The sequence below is a fragment of the Pseudophryne corroboree genome, chromosome 7 (genome assembly GCF_028390025.1).
Source record: "Pseudophryne corroboree isolate aPseCor3 chromosome 7, aPseCor3.hap2, whole genome shotgun sequence".
Lineage (NCBI taxonomy): Eukaryota > Metazoa > Chordata > Amphibia > Anura > Myobatrachidae > Pseudophryne > Pseudophryne corroboree.
The window spans coordinates 214,102,427-214,124,444 of record NC_086450.1 but is presented as its reverse complement, the minus strand read 5'-3'; positions in this window follow the sequence as shown (position 1 = coordinate 214,124,444).

Below are 22,018 nucleotides of genomic sequence, written 5' to 3'. Positions count from 1 at the left end.
GCATGCCATAAGGCGCTCATAACTTTATTGTGATTACATAAACCTTTTTCTTAAGCTAGCTTATCACTAAAATAAACAACACCACACACTGAAATAAAGACACGGACACGGTAGCTGGAGTTAAAGGTCAGACGATGTTTATTGATCGCTGACCAACTCTTTAAACTATAATTGTGATCGAATTAGAATTAATTTAGAATATAGATTTAAATTTAGCTTGGAGGATGGCAACAGAAAGTCGCTACCAGACACCAGCACCAGTCACCTAGATGAAAACCACCAAACCAAGGAGGGGAGTACCCAGACCCCGCCTCCTTCCCGCATAACCCGCATTGTGCTGGCCTCACCCCTCTTTTCTCTGGCAAACGTTCGGTTCCCGCAGGGGAACGTCTAAATGTCCAACCGCAAGAGAAGGACACACCTGCCGTCCTTCTAAAGAGGGAGCCCCACAATGACCACTTATGCCTGTGTGACAGCTGGTTGGTAGCGACTTCCCGCCAATCTGGCTTTCAATAGCCAACTGTAGGAACAAAACCATAGATGCAATCCGGGAGGGCGGGCGGGCATACAATGAATGGCAAGAGGAAGTCTGAGGAAAATGGCCCTGCCCTATATACTATCCTAAGACCAACCTATTAAGCTTGATGGACAACCTTCTAATCCAATAGGAAAAACCACAGGGAAAAACTGATCTGCCTAGCAACTGCTTAGTCATTAACCAACCAATCACAAAAAGTTGAGCTCTTATATTGCCTCAGGCTTATGCAGCCTTCAGCTTATCTAAGGCGCTCATAACTTTATTGTGATTACATAAACCTTTTTCTTAAGCTAGCTTATCACTAAAATAAACAACACCACACACTGAAATAAAGACACGGACACGGTAGCTGGAGTTAAAGGTCAGACGATGTTTATTGATCGCTGACCAACTCTTTAAACTATAATTGTGATCGAATTAGAATTAATTTAGAATATAGATTTAAATTTAGCTTGGAGGATGGCAACAGAAAGTCGCTACCAGACACCAGCACCAGTCACCTAGATGAAAACCACCAAACCAAGGAGGGGAGTACCCAGACCCCGCCTCCTTCCCGCATAACCCGCATTGTGCTGGCCTCACCCCTCTTTTCTCTGGCAAACGTTCGGTTCCTGCAGGGGAACGTCTAAATGTCCAACCGCAAGAGAAGGACACACCTGCCGTCCTTCTAAAGAGGGAGCCCCACAATGACCACTTATGCCTGTGTGACAGCTGGTTGGTAGCGACTTCCCGCCACCAAGGTTTACAAACCGCCACCGCCATCCGCAACCAGCAGCAATAACCAACTAAGAACAAACTAAATAGCCCTACCGAAAAGGACCAAAAATATCCTCCAGGAAAATCTGCACTCCTTCCGGAGAAAGATGAACCCCATCCTCCTTGTAGAACTGCCTATTACGCAGCACAAGTAAAGGATGCCTGATCGCTACTCCACCTATGGCTCTGACAAAGAGAGACACTGCCGAATTCACCTTCTTGCGGGCCTTCTCCAGCGCCGCGAAACGCACCGCACCACGCCAATGAAAACGCGGCACTATCTCCGACCAAACAATGCTCACTCCTGGCCAGTGACAACGGATCGCCACCAAATCCGCCTTAACGGACAGAATCAAATCTATGCCCTTAAATCAACCTAGATCATTACCACCTAAATGAAGGACAATACAACTAGGGCGACCCCAGCGGCACTCCCGAGAAAAAAGGAGCCGCAACAAGTCACCCCACAACATACCTCTGACACCTAACCATCGCAATTGCCTAGACCCAAAAACATCAGCTGCCCTAAGTGCCATGGGATGCTTTGCCGCCCAAAAAATATAGGAATGGCCAACCAGCCACACATGTTCCCCAAAATTGACGATAGCTGAAAAAGAAAACATCCTAACATCAGAATTGTGAACATAATACATACATAATGCATAACGTAACAAAAACCAAAGTGAAGGAGAAAAATCAAAAAACCTCCCGTGGACCTTGATAGAACAGCCAATTGAAATTAGGCCCCCTCGGAGGAAAAATTTTAAAAATTCACTTCACACCCTCGATTCCTGAACGGTAAGCGTTCAAAAACCGACGAGTAAACACGTTTTTGGGTTAGCGCAACAGGCGCACCTATAACTTATCCAAACGGACATAAGACCTATAGGAGGCAGACTTCCAACGGCCCAGCTCCCGAATAGCCGCAGGGGATGAACCCGTAGCCGCTGCATGGGTAGCCGCCCCAATCCGAAAGGAATGGGTACCGAAGTCCGCCCCCTGCAAGCCTAATGCCGCCAAACATTTTTTAAACACAGCAGCAAATTGAAACTTTGTCAGCGGGTCAACCTGCGCGTGCACCAGCAACTGGTCGCCCCCCGGAGGCCTCAACCGTATATACTCCTGAGTCAACCGCAGCGGGCAAACATCCGTTTCCTCCTGAGCCTCCAAGGACACCCAGCGACCCCGACCTGTTTGATCTGTCTTGGACCGCACAATCCTACAGAGCAACAGGCCATCCTGCAAGCGCACATTTTCGTAAAGCAAACCCGACTCCCGAGACGCCTTGCTGCATGCCACCAACTCGCTCACTCGGAAAGCCCCAAAAAAGGCCAGGGCATACGCACAACTAAACAACGCCACCTCGAATTCCGAGGTCGCAATTTGAGGCATCACACGCAGTAACTCTGCTAGAAGCTGCAACGTCATGGGTCTACGTGCGTCCGCGGGCGCCACCTAGCCCAAACTTTCAGCGCTCTGGAAAGGACAAAAGACCCCGTGGGGTCCGTCATCCCGTGGAGCCGCGAGTGAAAAGAAATGCCCGCAAGGGCAGATGCCATGGCCGCTTTTGACCTACCGTTTTGGTAATGTTCCCAAACAAAGGTCATCAGGGCGTCGGCCGAGGACTCACCTGCTACCCTGTACCTACGCTTAAAAACCGACCAATCACGCCAGGCTGCATCATACGCTCTGAGAGTGGGGGGAGCCAGAGCACACCTGGCCAGAGCAGCTAACCCGATTCGACAATCTGCCAGACAGAAGGCGGGCACTGTAAACCCTCCGCCGCCGCTCCCGGAACCAACGCCCTGAATTTGTCAAATTGGAACCAAGACAATGCATCCGCAATTCTGTTGTCAATACCGGGAACGTGACGGGCCCCGAACTTAATATTGCGCCGCAAGAAAACTAACACTAGATGCCGTAGCAGCCTCAGAGCCTGCGGAGAGGAGGAACGCTGATTATTAATCGCATGTACCACCCCCAAGTTGTCGCAACGAAACGAGATGTCCCTATTCGCGAACTGGCATAATTCAAGCGCCACTATGATCGGGAACAATTCCAGCAAAAGAAGGTTCTTGGTAAACCCACGCGTTACCCAAGAGGCCGGCCAAGCGGCAGCGCACCATGCCCCAGCAAAAAACGCGCCAAAACCTTGACTGCCCGAGGCATCCCTGAACAATTGTAGCTGCTTACTGGAACAACAAGGCGCCGGCCTCAAAACCTCCCTGTTGAAGGACACCAGGAAAGTAACCCAAATCCGCAAATCATCCCTGATCTCGCGGGAAAGGTACACGGTGTGATTCTGCCGGACCGTCCCCGCCGTGGCCCGTTCAAGTTTGCGACAGAAAATCCTACCCATGGGGATAATCCGGCACGCAAAGTTGAAAGAACCCAGCAAAGACTGCACCTGCTTAAGCCGAACCCTGCGTTTGCCTAAACAGTCAGTAATTAAACCCAAAAGCTTATGCACTTTATCCTCGGGTAGGCGACAGCAACCCCCCACCGTGTCTATTTCAATACCTAGATAGCTAAGACAAGGGCCCTCACACTTGTCCTGCGCGACAGGCACCCCTAAACTGTCGAATAATGATCTAGCCACCGACAGAATATCCCCACAGATCGAACTGTCCCCCGGACCCACAAAGAGAAAGTCGTCCAGGTAGTGAGCCACCCCGCGTTGGCCGGAGGCGGCCTGGACGCACCAGTGCAAAAATGTGCTAAAACTCTCAAAGTAGGCGCAGGAGACCGAACAACCCATGGGGAGACACCGATCCACGTAAAAATCGCCCCCTAGTTTGAAACCCAGAAACTGCAGGGAATCCGGGTGCAGCGGGAGTAGCCGAAAGGCCGACTCCACGTCCAATTTTGCCAACAGACCCCCCGGACCACAATCTCGCACCAGGCGCAGAGCGTCATCAAAAGACTGATAACGTACCCTGCACTCTGCCTCCGGAATAGCGTCGTTGACCGAAATACCCGGAGGGTGCGACAAGTGCTGTATCAGGCGAAACTTGCCCGTGGCCTTCTTGGGCACCACCCCCACTGGGGAAATGCACAAGGAGGGCAGCGGGGGAAAGGCGTAGGGCCCCGCCATGCGTCCCAGGCCGATCTCCCCGTCCACTTTCCGCCAGACCTCCTGCGGGAATTCGCGAGCCGTTCTCAAATTCTGGCGCGCCACTACGTGCACCGAATCCGAAATGGGCAAACGAAAACCGTGCTGAAAACCCTCCAAGAGGAATGAAGCTGCCGACTTGTCGGGGTATAAGCTCAGCCAGCGCCGCAACTCGGGAACTCGAATCGGTGAGAAGGCCTTACTTGCCAACACCCCCGGCCTCGGCAGGAGCGGAGGGCTTACCGCTCGCCGCTGAGGTGCAATCCTTGGCCGGGTGACTGGCACCGCACAACTTACACGAGTGGCGAAAACGACAATTCGCCCCCTTGATGCATTTGCCCTCGTTGTAGGCAAAACCCTTCCCTTTCCCTATCAAGCGGGAACCCGAAGTCCCGGCCGCCCCGGGCTTCTTGACCGTGACGTCCGGGGTGGGCTTAACCTGCTGCGTGACCTCCAACCACACCTCGACATCCTTAAAACCCGTGGGCAGGGTGTGGTTGCCATCCTGATTGCGACGGAATTTCTCATCGTAATCCCGCCAAGCGGAACCCTTGGATTTTAAGTACATGTCGTGTACTAAAACAAATACTTAACTAAGTTGGAATACTCCGCGGGTCGCGATTCCGTGTAGCAAGCAGTAAAAACCAAAAAACCACGCAACCGCTGGTGAAAATTGCGGAACGCATTTTCCCCAATGCCACCCGGCTTCTTGGCTGCGTCAAAACCCTGTCGCATTTCATCCGTAAGGGTGAAGATGTCAACGTACTTCCCCTTCCGGATTTTTTCTCGCATTCGCTTACGAACCCCCCGCGTAACTGCCGTGTTGGCGCAATGCACCATCTCAGCATAACGGGGGGGGTCAAGTGGAACAGCCGACGCTGGTGTTGCCACTTTCTGCGCTTCCTTCGCCATGCGCCGCTCGATAAGTCTAGCTAATTTACGCGGGCGCCGCGGAGAACCTGACGAAACACTGCTAGATGATGAGGAACTACTGGTTGAACTGTGTAAAGGAAGGGCTTGCTCTCCGGTGTTAGAAGGACCCGGAACAGCGTCGTCCGTTGCACCTGACTCCGTTGGTGGCCGCACTTCCCCCGTCGATGTCGCGGCCGCGGCCATCTGCGACCGTCGCCCCCTACGTGACGTAGCCCCGGAGCCAGCCAGCACCTGTGAGGGAGAAACAGAGGAGACAACAGGCGAGGAGGAAACCAGCGCATCATTAGCAATGGGGTGAACCTGCGGGGGAGGAGGCCCAGTCGCTCCGCGGCGGAGGGCCGGCGGGAAGCTGCAGGGAAGGACCCCCAACTGAGGTATACGCAACGGAGTGGGGGAAGGCAGCCCCGCCCCCCGCAGCGACCCCCATGGAGTAAGAAGGCCGCCATGCAGTATGCAGCGTGTAGCCGCTCGCCCTCGAAAGTCCGGATGAAACCGGGAGGAACCGTGGGGGTGCAAGGAGGGGTGGCCAAATTTGCGCCAACTGATTCTCTCCGGCCAGGAACGGCCCGGGCTGCGAGCCCGCAAAGGCAGGGAGGGGCACCGTGACCCGGGGGCCGCCGACCGACCATGTGGTCTGGACGCCGGCGCCCGAGCCGGCAAAGTACGGGTAAAATTGTGGAGCGGACGCCACCGTTATGCCCGTGGAGGGCGCTCCGGCAGCTGCAGGGAACACCGGCGCAAGAGACCCTGGAAGGCCACCAGAGAAAAATTGGCCCCCAGCGAAGCCTTGCGGTGCGGCAAACGAGTGAGCAGGGCCGGGTGTATGGTAAGCCGCTGCTATGGACGACTGAGTCGCCACCAGCTGAAATGCCCCCGGCAGGCCGGGGGGGCGCGCCTGAAGCCCGACGTACGAGGACGCCGCCACGGGTAGCCGAGCCACGGGCGACCGGGGGCCTAGCCAAAAGGCCCCCGATGCGGAAATCCCATCCGGGAACCCCTGCCATGAAACTACCGGAGGGGCGGGCGTTGCGGCAGCCCCAGCCATGCCCCACGCCCCGGGAACACCGAGCATCGATCCCATCCCCCCATTCCCAATTCTATACATGGGCGCTGCAGGCCCCTCCGCAGGGAGGGGTACATGCCCAATGGGAACAGTGCTGGGGACAGCGGGCACTTCACCCAGCAGTCCCCTATTCATATCCCCCCCAGTTGGACCTGCCCCCTCCCCGCCCTCCGCAGCCCCGTCGCGGCCGCCTGGCACCACGTGGGCGCCCGAGCCGCCGCTGAGAGCCGCTGGCGGGGAAGGCGGGGGAGACCCGGCGCTGACTAGCGCGCCGAGCGAGGGAGCCGAAGTTGGAGCCGAGGTTGCCGGGGGCGCCAGTGACCGCGGCCCCGCCGGGCAGCGCGTCCCGGCGCCATGTGCAGAGCGGCCGCTGGCCGCTTGTCTCCCGCCGGCAGGGAAGCAGGCCGCCGCGGCCCGACCCTGCCGCATGCCCGCCACCGTCGTAGGCAGCCTCCGCAGGACCGTCTTAACAGCAGTGTAGGCCCCTGGGCACAGCAATGCACTGGGCCCCCTACCCATCCTCCAGCGGCAGCTTTGATGTCCCACGGACGGTAGGGAATGTTCTATCTTCCGCTCAGCATGTAGGACCTGGAGCAGTAATTTCTGCTAATTACTCCACAGATGGTGGGAGATGGTGAAGGAGGGAAAACACTAAACTGTAGAAGGGGTCATTGGGCTGAATGTAAAGTCCCTGGTACATGATTTCCAGGGTGGTAGGGGTGGTTTAATATGCAGGGGAGGAGTGGATAGTGGAGTGGGCTTAATATTTATCATTTTCCGGTGGGAGGACAGCTTGCTTGACTGCAGATATCTCAAGTTCCTGAAAATATATTTCTTAGATTTGAATGGGATAAAAAAAAAACTAGAGAGTCTCACCTTTCAGGAGGTACTGGGGACTTGGGGATCAGAGTTCAGGAGCCAGAGCAATCGACCAATGAAAATATAAAACTGCATATTAGGCTTGTGGAGCGGGAGCAGGGACCAGCTGCTGGAAGGCTGATATCTCTGGTTCTGGGCATAGTAGAGACAAGCTGCCAGTGTCCACCAAAAGGGAAGAGTAGCAGCTTTTGGATTATACCCTCAGAAAAACTCTAAGTCAGACAGAACTGGAGATATCTGGCTTGGAAGAGCAATTAACAGGCTTGGATGGGGACCACTGCTTTCAAGTCAGATATTTCCAGTTCCCCAGGGTCGATTTTCAAAAATCTGGTACCCCTGGAAAGAGGGGACCCTCAGCTATCAGCCTAGGGCCCTTATACTCCTGGGGCCCTTGGGCAAGAGCCCATTGAGCCCATACGAAAAGACGGCCCTGAGCCTCCGGGGTGCAGCGCTACGGGAGCGGGAGCGGGGGGTGCCCACAGCCTCGGCGAGGCGGCGGGGGGGAGGGGCAGAGCGGCGTGGACGAGGCATAACAGGAGGGGGGGAAGCAGTAATAACTACAAAGTGAACAACTGTGCAGTAATGAATGACCACAAAGGAGGGGGAAGGGGGTGCAGAATCAAACACAGCAATAGTCCAATATATTAAAAAAAAACACAAGTACAGATATACTTATCCTTCCTGGGCCATACAATGAATGGCAAGAGGAAGTCTGAGGAAAATGGCCCTGCCCTATATACTATCCTAAGACCAACCTATTAAGCTTGATGGACAACCTTCTAATCCAATAGGAAAAACCACAGGGAAAAACTGATCTGCCTAGCAACTACTTAGTCATTAACCAACCAATCACAAAAAGTTGAGCTCTTATATTGCCTCAGGCTTATGCAGCCTTCAGCTTATCTTAACTGCTATTGCAACTGAGCTGTGCTACTCTTATAATCTTCTGATTTCACTGCATGACTGATTCAGCTTACTGTTGGAACTGCCTTATCCTGTCTTCACACTGAGGGAATATACTGAACTGCTTAATGGCTCTGCTTGCTTAATGAATTTATTAAGGAACTGCCCTACATAACTTAGTGCCATCATCTCTGTACTGAATCTACTTCAAAGAAATAGAGGCCTTTTTCCCCTCGGTCGTAGACTTTATTCTAAAGGAGTATTTCCATATATAAGGGTCCCATAGGACAGGACCTTAGGAAAGGTTAGCACCACCTGGTGGACACTTCAGGTTATTACGCAGGATTATATATATAGTCGGCCACCTTACTTGAATCTAGTGTGTCGCTATTCCACATTGCGGTGTCTTTTGAATTGTCATTTGCTACTCTGTGTCACATCTTATTTTGTTATGTTATATTGTGTGTTGCACCTTGCTAACTAACAAAGTTAAACCTACAGGGGTGACCAGTCATTGTTCCAGACAAATAAACAAAACGTCACCATCCTAATGTGTGGTATTTATTAGAGATGAGCGGGTTCGGTTCTCCGAGTTCCGAACCCCCCCGAACTTCACATGGTTTACACGGGTCCGAGGCAGAATCTGTTCTTCCCGCCTTACTCGGTAAACCCAAACGGGGGAAAACGTCATCATCCCGCTGTCAGATTCTCGCGAGATTCGGATTCCATATAAAGAGCTGCATGTCGCCGCCATTTTCACTCATGCATTGTCGAGATAGCGAGAGGACGTGGCTACGTTCTCTGAGTGGATAGCTCAATATCAGCTCAATATCAGTGCTCATTATCTGTGCTGCATTGTGGTGACCAGTATACTACAGTACAATAGTCCAGTGCTGTTCTCACTGCCCAGTGTCAGTTCTAGCATCCTCATCAGTGCTCATTGTTTTGCTGCTGCATTGTGGTATACTACTACAGTACAATAGTCCAGTGCTGTTCTCGCTGCCCAGTGTCACTTCTGGTATCCTCATCAGTGCTCATTGTCTTGCTGTTGCATTGTGGTGACCAGTATATTACAGTACAATAGTCCAGTGCTGTTCTCGCTGCCCAGTGTCAGTTCTAGTATCCTCCTCAGTGCTCATTGTCTTGCTGCTTCATTGTGGTGACCAGTATATTACAGTACAATAGTCCAGTGCTGTTCTCGCTGCCCAGTGTCAGTTCTAGTATCCTCATCAGTGCTTATTGTATTGCTGCTGCAATGTGGTGACGGGATCAGTACTAAATCCCGATGGACGGGATCCCGGCGGTCGAAATACAGACGCCGGAATCCCGTCCACACAATCCCGACCAGTATATTACAGTAGAATAGTCCAGTGCTGTTCTCGCTGCCCAGTGTCAGTTCTAGTATCCTCATCAGTGCTCATTATCTGTGCTGCATTGTGGTGACCAGTATACTATAGTACAATAGTCCAGTGCTGTTCTCGCTGCCCAGTGTCAGTTCTAGTATCCTCATCAGTGCTAATTGTCTTGCTGCTGCCTTGTGGTGACCAGTATATTACAGTACAATAGTCCAGTACTGTTCTCACTGCCCAGTGTCAGTTCTAGTATCCTCATCAGTGCTCATTATCTGTGCTGCATTGTGGTGACCAGTATACTACAGTACAATAGTCCAGTGCTGTTCTTGATGCCCAGTGTCAGTTCTAGTATCCTCATCAGTGCTCATTGTCTTGCTGTTGCATTGTGGTGACCAATATATTATAGAACAATAGTCCAGTGCTGTTCTCGCTGCCCAGTGTCAGTTCTAGTATCCTCATCAGTGCTCATTGTCTTGCTGCTGCATTGTGGTGACCAGTATACTACAGTACATTACTAAAAGTCCAGTGTCTTGTGCTGCATCTTGCTGCTGTAGGGTGCTGTTGTAGTGACCTGTCACTGTGCATTGGTCATCATCATTCCAGTCACAGTGGTATCTGGTATTTATCTAGTGGTATCTAATTCCAGACATTACTGCCATCTAATTCCAGATATATTACTGCCATATAATTCCACACATTAAAAAATGGAGAACAAAAATTTGGAGGGTAAAATAGCGAAAGATCAAGATCCACTTCCACCTAGTGCTGAAGCTGCTGCCACTAGTCATGGCAGAGACGATGAAATGCCATCAACGTCATCTGCCAAGGCCAATGCCCAATGTCATAGTAGAGAGCGTGTAAAATCCAAAAAGCAAAAGTTCAGTAAAATGATGACCCAAAAATCTAAATTAAAATCGTCTGAGGAGAAGCGTAAACTTGCAAATATGCCATTTACAACACGGAGTGGCAAGGAACGGCTGAGGCCCTGGCCTATGTTCATGGCTAGTGGTTCAGCTTCACATGAGGATGGAAGCACTCATTCTCCCGCTAAAAAAATGAAAAGAGTTAAGCTGGCAAGAGCACAGCAAAGAACTGTGCCTTCTTCTAAATCACAAATCCCCAAGGAGAGTCCAATTGTGTCGGTTGCAATGCCTGCCCTTCCAACACTGGACGGGAAGAGGTGGATCCTTCTACCATTTGCACGCCCCCTGCAAGTGCTGGAAGAAGCACCCACAGTCCAGTTCTTGATATTCAAATTGAAAATTTCACTGTTGAAGTACACCAGGATGAGGATATGGGTGTTGCTGGCGCTGAGGAGAAAAATTGACAAGGAGGATTCTGATGGTGAGGTGGTTTGTTTAAGTCAGGCACCCAGGGAGACACCTGTTGTCCGTGGGATGAATATGGCCATTGACATGCCTGGTCAAAATACAAAACAAAATCACCGCTTCGGTGTGGAATTATTTTAACTGAAATGCGGACAACAGGTGTCAAGCCGTGTGTTGCCTTTGTCAAGCTGTAATAAGTAGGGGTAAGGACGTTAACCTCCTAGGAACATCCTCCCTTATACGTCACCTGGAGCGCATTCATCAGAAGTAATTGACAAGTTCAAAAACTTTGGGTGACAGCGGAAGCAGTCCACTGACAACTAAATCCCTTCTTCCTCTTGTACCCAAGCTCCTGCAAACCACCCCACCAACTCCCTCAGTGTCAATTTCCTCCTTAGACAGGAACACCAACAGTCCTGCAGGCCATGTCACTGGCAAGTCTGACAAGTCCTCTCCTAACTGGGATTCCTCCGATGGATCCTTGAGTGGAACGCCTACTGCTGCTGTTGTTACTGCTGGCGCTGCTGTTGTTGCTGCTGGGAGTCGAATCGTCATCGCAGAGGGGAAGTCGAAATATCACAGCAGTCATCCTTTTGCAAAGCGGATAACTCAGGCCTTGACAACTATGTTGGTGTTAGACGTGCGTCCGGTATCCGCCGTTAGTTCACAGGGACTTAGAGAATTGCTTGAGGTAGTGTGTCCCCGGTCCAAAATACCATCTAGGTTCCACTTCTCTAGGCAGGCGATACCGAGAGAATGTACACAGACATCAGAAAAAGAGTCACCAGTGTCCTAAAAAATGCAGTTGTACCCTGTTCCCATTAACCACGGACATGTGGACAAGTGGAGCAGGGCAGACTAAGGACTATATGACTGTGACAGCCCACTGGGTAGAAGTATTGCCTCCTGCAGCAACAACAGCAGCAACAGTAGCAGCATCTCGCAAACGCCAACTCGTTCCTAGGCAGGCTACGCTTTGTATCACCGCTTTCCATAAGAGGCACACAGCTGACAACCTCTTACGGAAACTGAGGAACATCATCGCAGATTGGCTTACCCCAATCGGACTCTCCTGGGGATTTGTGACATTGGACAACGCCACCAATATTGTGCGTGCATTACTTGTGGGCAAATTCCAGCACGTCCCATGTTTTGCACATACAATGAATTTGGTGGTGCAGAATTTTTTTAAAAACGACAGGGGCATGCAGGAGATGCTGTCGGTGGCCCGAAGAATTGCGGGCCACTTTCGGCATTCAGCAACCACGTGCCGAAGACTGGAGCACCAGCAAACACTCCTGAAAATGCCCTGCCATCAGCTGAAGCAAGAGGTAGTCACGAGGTGGAATTCATCCCTCTATATGCTTCAGAGGATGGAGGAGCAGCAAAAGGCCATTCAAGCCTATACATCTGCCTACGATATAGGCAAAGGAGGGGGAATGTACCTGACTCAAGCGCAGTGGAGAATGATTTTAACGTTGTGCAAGGTTCTACAACCCTTTGAACTTGCCACACGTGAAGTCAGTTCAAACACTGCCAGCCTAAGTCAGTTCATTCCCCTCATCAGGCTTTTGCAGAAGCTGCTGGAGAGATTGAAGGAGGAGCTAAAACGGAGCGATTCCGCTAGGCATGTGAGACTTGTGGATGGAGCCCTTAATTCGCTTAACCAGGATTCACGGGTGGTCAATCTGTTGAAATCAGAGCACTACATTTTGTCCACCGTGCTCGATCCTAGGTTTAAAGCCTACGTTGTATCTCTCTTTCCGACAGACACAAGTCTGCAGATGTTCAAAGACCTGCTGGTGAGACACTTGTCAAGTCAAGCGGAACATGACCCGCCAACAGCTCCTCCTTCATTTTCTACCGCCACTGGAGCTGCCAGGAAAAGGATAACATTTCCAAAACCACCTGCTGGCGGTGATGCAGGGCAGTCAGGAGCAAGTGCTGACCTCTGGTCCGGACTAAAGGACCTGCCAACAATTACTGACATATCGTCTACTGTCACTGCATATGATTCTATCACCATTGAAAGAATGGTGCAGGATTATATGAGTGACAGCATCACTACAGGCAGTACGTATACTGGCAGGAAAAAGAGGCAATTTGGAGGCCCTTGCGCAAACTGGCTTTATTTTACCTAATTTGCCCCACCTCCAGTGTGTACTCCGAAAGAGTGTTTAGTGAAGCCGGTCACCTTGTCAGCGATCGGCGTATGAGGTTACTTCCACAAAATGTGGAGAAGATGATGTTCATCAAAATGAATTATAATACATTCCTCCGTGGAGACATTTACTAGCAGTTGCTCCAGAAAGTACACCGGGACCTGTGATGGGGAATTCCAGTGGGGACAAATTAATACTCTGTGAGGAGGGGGATGTACACAGTGAAAGGGGTGAGGAATCAGATGATGAGGAGGAGGTGGACATCTTGCCTCTGTAGAGCCAGTTTGAGCAAGGAGAGATTGATTGCTTCTTTTTTGGAGGGGGCCCAAACAAACCAATAATTTCAGCCACAGTCGTGTGGCAGACCCTGTCGCTAAAATGATGAGTTTGTTAAAGTGTGCATGTCCTATTTATACAACATAAGGGTGGGTGGTAAGGCCCAATGACAATTCCATCTTGCACCTCTTTTTTTTTTATTTATTTATCTTTGCATGTGCTGTTTGGGGCCTGTTTGACTTTGTGTCAGCGGTGAGGTCACCCGCGGTCAGAGGCTGACCGCGGGTAACCCCACCACTACCCGCAAAGTTCCCACCATTGAAACTAATGGAGGGAGCTGTGCGATGCGCTGTCTGACAGCAGACGCGCATACAGCCAATCAGGTGAGTGCCACGAAGTAGCGCTTCCTGATTGGCTGAAGGGACCTTCTGTGACAGCAGTCACGTGGGGTCCCGGCATTCGTGGAAAGGGGTCCCATGTGTAAACATGGGACCCCTTTCAGTCCGTTTGGTCCGGGTTGCCGTTTTGTTGTTTTGCCAAGTACGTGGATTATAACCTGGACACTGGATTGAGGTGAGTATAATTTTATTCACAGGTACCCCGGATTCTACTTGGACAAGTGGACCGAACGTCGTGTCAACATAGGTAAGTATGTGTGTGTAGGCAGGTGTGAAATAAAGTTGTACTTTCAAGGTGTGCGTGTCCTGTTTCTATTTGGGTATTTTTTTTCCAGTAGAACTACAGGTACCAGCTGGCCCGTTTTTCTCCCGCATGCTGGTACTTGTGGTTCTCCAAGTACCAACTTGCGGGGGAGGCTTGCTGGGACTTGTAGTACTACTGGAAAAAACAATATTCTTTCAAATTTCTCAAGGCTATCAGCCCCCCATCCGCAGCCCTTGGATGGAGGGGACAGCCTCGGGCTTCACCCCTGGCCCTTGGGTGGCTGGGGGGGACCCCTTGATTGAAGGGGTCCCCACTCTCCCAGGGTACCCCGGCCAGGGGTGACTAGTTGGGTATGTAATGCCATGGCCGCAGGGCGCTGTATAAAAGTGACCCCCGGCTGTGGCATTATCTGTCCAGCTAGTGGAGCCTGATGCTGGTGTAAAAAATACGGGGGACCCCTACTCTTTTTGTCCCCCGTATTTTTTGCACCAGCACCAGGCGCAGAGCCCGGTGCTGGTTTTAAAAATACGGGGGATCCCCTGTCATTTCCCCCCCCCCCCCGGATTTTTAGAACCAGGACCGGCTCGAAGAGCCCGAGGCTGGTTATGCTTTGGAGGGGGGACCCCACGCCATTTTTTTTCGGAATTTTACCATTCCATTTAAAAAAAATAATAATATTTTTAAAAATATATAAATAATACTTGTGCTTCCAAAATAGACAAACCAAGTACCTAATCCCTTCTAATATAAATAGATATGCTATTACCAATAAAAAAAAACACCCAAAAAAACATGTTTTACATTTTTTTTATTAGATTCCCCCACCACAGTTTGGCGGATTGAAAATGACGAATTTACTGTCTAAAAGCACTGTTGTCGAATTTCCAAACTTCAATTGAATATACTTTTGGCGAATTGCTGCATTTGTACCATTGCAGAAATGTCGAATTTGACAAATGTCGAATTTCAAAAAGTCGAATTTTGAAAGTCCGTTTTTTTGACGGAAATTGCATTGTCGATTTTTTTGGGGGGGCGAAAAAGTCCAGTTTTTCGACAATTTCGGGAATTCGACCGCAATTGCATATACCCCATAGTAGTACAGTGCAGAATTTTGGTGACCAACAGTATATAGTTGTACAGTATAGTAAGCCATTGCTGTATCTTGCAGCTCCATGTCACTTCAAATATCCATATGTGTGCTGCATTGTTGTGAGCAATATATATATAGTAGTATAGTGCATCATTTTGGTGACCACCAGTATATAGTTGTACAGTACAGTAGTCCATTGCTGTATTTTGCAGCTCTGTGTCACTGCAAGTATCCATATCTGTGCTGCATTGTTGTGAGCAGTATATATAGTAGTACAGTGCAGCATTTTGGTGACCAACAGTATATAGCTGTACAGTACAGTAGGCCATTGCTGTATCTTGCAGCTCTGTGTCACTGCAAGTATCCATATCTGTGCTGCATTGTTGTGAATAGTATATATAGTAGTACAGTGCTGCATTTTGGTGACCAACAGTATATAGTTGTACAGTACAGTAGGCCATTGCTGTATCTTGCAGGTCCGTGTCACTTCAAGTATCCATATCTGTGCTGCATTGTTGTGAGCAGTATATATAGTAGTACAGTGCAGCATTTTGGTGACCAACAGTATATAGTTGTACAGTACAGTAGGCCTCTGCTGTATCTTCCAGCTCTGTGTCACTTCAAGTATCCATATCTGTGCTGCATTGTTGTGAGCAGTATATAGTAGTACAGTGCAGTAGGCCATTGCTATTGATATAATAATATTACTGGCGTATAATTCCACACATTAAAAAATGGAGAACAAAAATGTGAAGGGTAAAAAAGGAAAAGATCAAGATCCACTTCCACCTAGTGCTGAAGCTGCTGCCACTAGTCATGGCAGAGACGATGAAATGCCATCAACGTCGTCTGCAAAGGCCGATGCCCAATGTCATAGTAGAGAGCGTGTAAAATCCAAAAAGCAAAAGTTCAGTAAAATGACCCAAAAATCTAAATTAAAAGTGTCTGAGGAGAAGCGTAAACTTGCCAATATGCCATTTACGACACGGAGTGGCAAGGAACGGCTGAGGCCCTGGCGTATGTTCATGGCTAGTGGTTCAGCTTCACATGAGGATGGAAGCACTCATCCTCCCGCTAGAAAAATTAAAAGAGTTAAGCTGGCAAAAGCACAGCAAAGAACTGTGCATTCTTCTAAATCACAAATCCCAAAGGAAAGTCCAATTGTGTTGGTTGCGATGCCTGACCTTCCCAACACTGGACGGGAAGAGTTGGCTCCTTCCACCATTTGCACGCCCCCTGCAAGTGCTGGAAGGAGCACCCACAGTCCAGTTCCTTATAGTCAAATTAAAGATGTCACTGTTGAAGTACACCAGGATGAGGATATGGGTGTTGCTGATGCTGCGGAGGAAATTGACAAGGAGGAATCTTATGGTGAGGTCATAGGCGGATCCAGGAGGAGGGCACTCGGGCCCGTGCCCCCCCTGTCGTTTCTGACTTCTTTTTTTCAAAAGGAGAACAGCAACAGCACTACTGCTATTTCTGTCAGATTTGATAAAAGAGCCGGTAGGCACTAGGACCCGCCGCAGCTCTTACAGCAAGTCCGTGTGGTAACCAATGGGGAGGCTGGAGCTGCAGCTCCAGCCTCCCCCCTGCTCACACCACAATCTACCTCCCCCACTGCATCGAGTAAGACTGTTACTTATGACGGCGCAGATGGCTTCATTAGCCCTCACTGCAGTTTCCCAGCGCTTCCTCCTCCACTTCCTTTACCACCATGCTAGGTGCAGTCAAACTCAGCCTCAGCTTTGAAAAGGCAGCCCGTGTGTTTGTGACAGGGCTGTCCTGCAGATGTCTTATGCTGCTTTTTGGAGACCCAGCTGGCTGCTTCTGCTAATCAAAGATGTACAGTTTGTGTCCTACAGTCTGAGTCTCAAAACAAGGTATGCTGCACCTGCCACCACTAACTAAAAACTTTAATAATTATATTGTGCTGGGCTACCTTCCAGGCTCCCGTAACTAATGGAACAGGTGACCAACATTTCAAGGCCCAATCAGCCTTTTCATCAGGGAGAAAAATTGGCAATAAACAAGGATGCGCTCCTACAGCCAATCATTACCGGATGGTGTATTCCGTGAGGCCACGCCCCCTGTGATACAACACCCTTTATCTGGGAGCATGCGTGCCTTAGGTGCATGTAAATATAACTATTACCATACCCCTATCGTGGTGTCCCCCCTTTCATTTTCTTCTGGATCCGCCCCTGGGTGAGGTGGTTTGTTTAAGTCAGGCACCCGGGGAGACACCTGTTGTCCGTGGGATGAATAAGGCCATTGACATGCCTGGTCAAAATACCCAAAAAATCACCTCTTCGGTGTGGAATTATTTCAACAGAAATGCGGACAACTGGTGTCAAGCCATGTTTTGCCTTTGTCAAGCTGTAATAAGTAGGGGTAAGGACGTTAACCACCTAGGAACATCCTCCCTTATACGTCACCTGGAGCACATTCATCAGAAGTCATTGACAAGTTCAAAAACTTTGGGTGACAGCGGAAGCAGTCCACTGACAGCTAAATCCCTTCCTCTTGTACCCAAGCTCCTGCAAACCACACCACCAACTCCCTCAGTGTCAATTTCCTCCTTAGATAGGAAAGCCAACAGTCCTGCAGGCCATGTCACTGGCAAGTCTGACGAGTCCTCTCCTGACTGGGATTCCTCCGATGGATCCTTGAGTGTAACGTCTACTGCTGCTGGCGCTGCTGTTGTTGCTGCTGGGAGTCGATCATCATCCCAGAGGGGAAGTCGGAAGACCACTTGTACTACTTCCAGTAAGCAATTGACTGTCCAACAGTCCTTTGCGAGGAAGATAAAAGATCACAGCACTCATCCTGTTGCAAAGCGGATAACTCAGGCCTTAGCAGCTGTGTTGGTGTTAGACGTGCGTCCGGTATCCGGCGTTAGTTCACAGGGACTTAGAGAATTTCTTGAGGTAGTGTGTGCCCGGTACCAAATATCATCTAGGTTCCACTTCTCTAGGCAGACGATACCGAGAATGTACACAGACATCAGAAAAAGAGTCACCAGTGTCCTAAAAAATGCAGTTGTTCCCAATGTCCACTTAACCACGGACATGTGGACAAGTGGAGCAGGACAGACTCAGGACTATATGACTGTGACAGCCCACTGGGTAGATGTATTGCCTCCCGCAGCAAGAACAGCAGCGGCGGCACCAGCAGGGCCGGATTAAGCCTTCGGGGGGCCTGGGACACTAAAGACAGGGGGCCCTCCTGGTTATGTACCTGTGTGTGTTCCTCCTCCTGCAACAGCAACTCCCTGTACCCACATACAGAGCTTGATTTAAACCTCATTGGGATCTTAAGCAAGAAATCTGTTTGGGGACCCCCTCCCTCAACTGCATGCAATTTCACACACACACACACACACACACACACACACACACACACATATACGCACGCTCGCACAAGCCCACACACTGTCCCCCATAGCCACACACACACTGCCCCCGCAGCTGCACACATAAACACACACTGCCTTACTGACACAGACTCCCCTTACTGACGCAGACACTATCTTACTGACACAAACACACTGACATAGACACACTTACTGACGCACATTACTGACACAGACACCTCTTAATGACACAAATACTGACATACACCCCTTACTGACACAATTGCCTACACAGACACAACTTACTGACAGAAAGCCCTTATGGACACAGACAGCACATTCACAAATACATACTTGCTGACAGACATCCCTTACTGACACAAATACCTGTTATTGACACACACGACACCAACACACTTACTGACAGACACCCCTTACTGATACAGACATCCCTTACTAACTCACTTACTGACAGATACTACTTACTGACATCACGTATTGGCACATTACCATGCATATTTGCTGACAGACATCCCTTAGTGACACAGACACAACTTACTTGATGCCGATACCCCTTACTATCTGACACACACAATACAAACACACCTACTGACACAGGTGCCACTTACTGACAGACACCACTTATTGACCAAGACCCTTACTGAAACACACACTAACTGACACACACCCACTTCATGACATGCATTCAGACAGCACAAGAAGACACAGCCTTCATGATATGCTTGCAAACCCCCCCCCCCCCCCTTCCCGGAGTGTACAGGAGAATGTCCTAGGAAATACCTCACCCCCTACTACAGACTGAAACACACACTACTACTGTGGTGGCTTGGCTATCACCTCTCCCAAGTCCGGACTACCTTGCATTCTTAACCTTTTGCACTTCTTATCAGCTCTGCAGTCTGAGGTCTGACTCTCTGTTCAGTCTCCTCTTCCCTTCTAGTTCCACTCGACTCTGCACTGGGTGTCCGTCTCTCCTCAGTGATGGTGGGAGGAGGCGTGTCCATCCAAACCAGAGAGTTACTGCTGTAGCTCTTAACCCTTCGTGCAGCTGCTCACTGCGTGACTGTGTGCAGTCAGCAGGGGACAGCTATGTCAGAGGCAGAGTAGAACAGCCGGGGGGCCCCTTGAGATAGGAGGGCCCGGGGTACTTAAACCCTGTGACCCCCCCTTAATCCGGCTCTGGGCACCAGTAGCAGCATCTCGCAAACGCCAACTCGTTCCTCCTAGGCAGGCTACGCTTTGTATCACCGTTTTCCATAAGAGGCACACAGCTGACAACCTCTTACGGAAACTGAGGAACATCATTGCAGATTGGCTTACCCCAATTGGACTCTCCTGGGGATTTGTGACATCAGACAACGCCACCAATATTGTGCGTGTATTACATGTGGGCAAATTCCAGCACGTCCCATGTTTTGCACATACATTGAATTTGGTGGTGCAGATTTTTTTTTTAAAACAACAGCGGCGTGCAAGAGATGCTGTCGGTGGCCCGAAAAATTGCGGGTCACATTCGGCATTCAGCCACCGCGTGCCGAAGACTGGAGCACCAGCAAGCACTCCTGAACCTGCCCCGCCATCAGCTGAAGCAAGAGGTGGTAACGAGGTGGAATTCAACCCTCTATATGCTTCAGAGGATGGAGGAGCAGCAAAAGGCCATTCAAGCCTATACATCTGCCTATGATATTGTGCAAGGTTCTGCAACCCTTTGAACTTGCCACACGTGAAGTCAGTTCAGACACTGCCAGCCTGAGTCAGGTCATTCCCCTCATCAGGCTTTTGCAGAAGCAGCTGGAGAGACTGAAGGAGGAGCTAAAATGGAGCGATTCCGCTAGGCATGTGGGACTTGTGGATGGAGCCCTTCATTCGCTTAACCAGGATTCACGGGGTGGTCAATCTGTTGAAATCAGAACTATATTTTGGCCACCGTGCTCGATCCTAGGTTTAAAGCCTACATTGTATCTCTCTTTCCGGCAGACACATGTCTGCAGAGGTTCAAAGACCTGCTGGTGAGACACTTGTCAAATCAAGCGGAACGTGACCCGCCTACAGCTCCTCCTTCATTTTCTACCGCCACTGGAGCTGCCAGGAAAAGGATCAGATTTCCAAAACCACCTGCTGGCGGTGATGCAGGGCAGTCAGGAGCGAAAACTGACATCTGGTCCGGACTGAAGGACCTTCCAACGATTACTGACATGTCATCTTCTGTCACTGCATATGATTCTGTCACCATTGAAAGAATGGTGGAGGATTATATGAGTGACAGCATCCAAGTAGGCACGTCAGACAGTCCGTACGTATACTAGCAGGAAAAATAGGCAATTTGGAGGCCCTTGCACAAACTGGCTTTATTTTACCTAAGTTGCCCCCCCTCCAGTGTGTACTCCGAAAGAGTGTTTAGTGCAGCCGGTCCCTATGTCAACGATCGGCGTACAAGGTTACTTCCACAAAATGTGGAGAAGATGATGTTCATCAAAATGAATTATAATCAATTCCTCCGTGGAGGCATTCTCCAGCAATTGCCTCCAGAAAGTACACAGGGACCTGAGATGATGGATTCCAGTGGGGACGAATTAATACTCTGTGAGGAGGGGGATGTACACAGTGAAAGGGGTGAGTAATCGGAGGATGATGATGAGGTCGACATCTTGCCTCTGTAGAGCCAGTTTGAGCAAGGAGAGATTGATTGCTTCTTTTTTTGGAGGGGGCCCAAACCAACCAGTCATTTCAGCCACAGTCGTGTGGCAGACCCTGTCGCTGAAATGATGGGTTTGTTAAAGTGTGCATGTCCTGTTTATACAACATTAGGGTGGGTGGGAGGGCCCAAGGACAATTCCATCTTGCACCTCTTTTTTTATTTATTTATCTTTGCATCATGTGATGTTTGGGGCCAATTTTTATAAGTGCCATCCTGTCTGACACTGCAGTGCCACTCCTAGATGGGCCAGGTGTTTGTGCTGCCCTCTTGGGTCGCTTAGCTTAGTCATCCAGCGACCTCGGTGCAAATTTTAGGACTAAAAATAATATTGTGAGGTGTGAGGTGTTCAGAATAGACTGGAAATGAGTGGAAATTATGGCTATTGAGGTTAATTATGCTATAGGATCAAAATTACCCCCAAATTCTAAGATTTAAGCGGTTTTTGAGGTTTTTTTTTTTTTAAAACACCCGAATCCAAAACACAGCTGAATCCGACAAAAAATTTTAAGGGAGGTTTTGCCAAAACGCATCCGAATCCAAAACACGGCCGCGGAACCGAATCCAAAACCAAAACACAAAACCCGAAAAATGTCCGGTGCACATCTCTAGCTAAAAGCTTTGACTATTCCCAGGATGCATAGCGCCATCTCTTCTATTTCCCGACCTCCAGGCACCGGAGCTCAGTTTCTAAGTTGGTGCCTGCAGTGCAGGCAGCTAAAAGGGATGGCTGCGCTAGGCAGCCCTGTAAAGAGCTTTTAAGAAGATAGAAGACTTCTAGGGCCGCAGCACAGGCACTTAAAAGTACTATATGGCTCCCTCACCTACCCCAGCGGCGCTGTATACTCTCGCGCCCTGGTTGCCGGGTACTTACAGTGGAGGGCTCCGGTTTTCT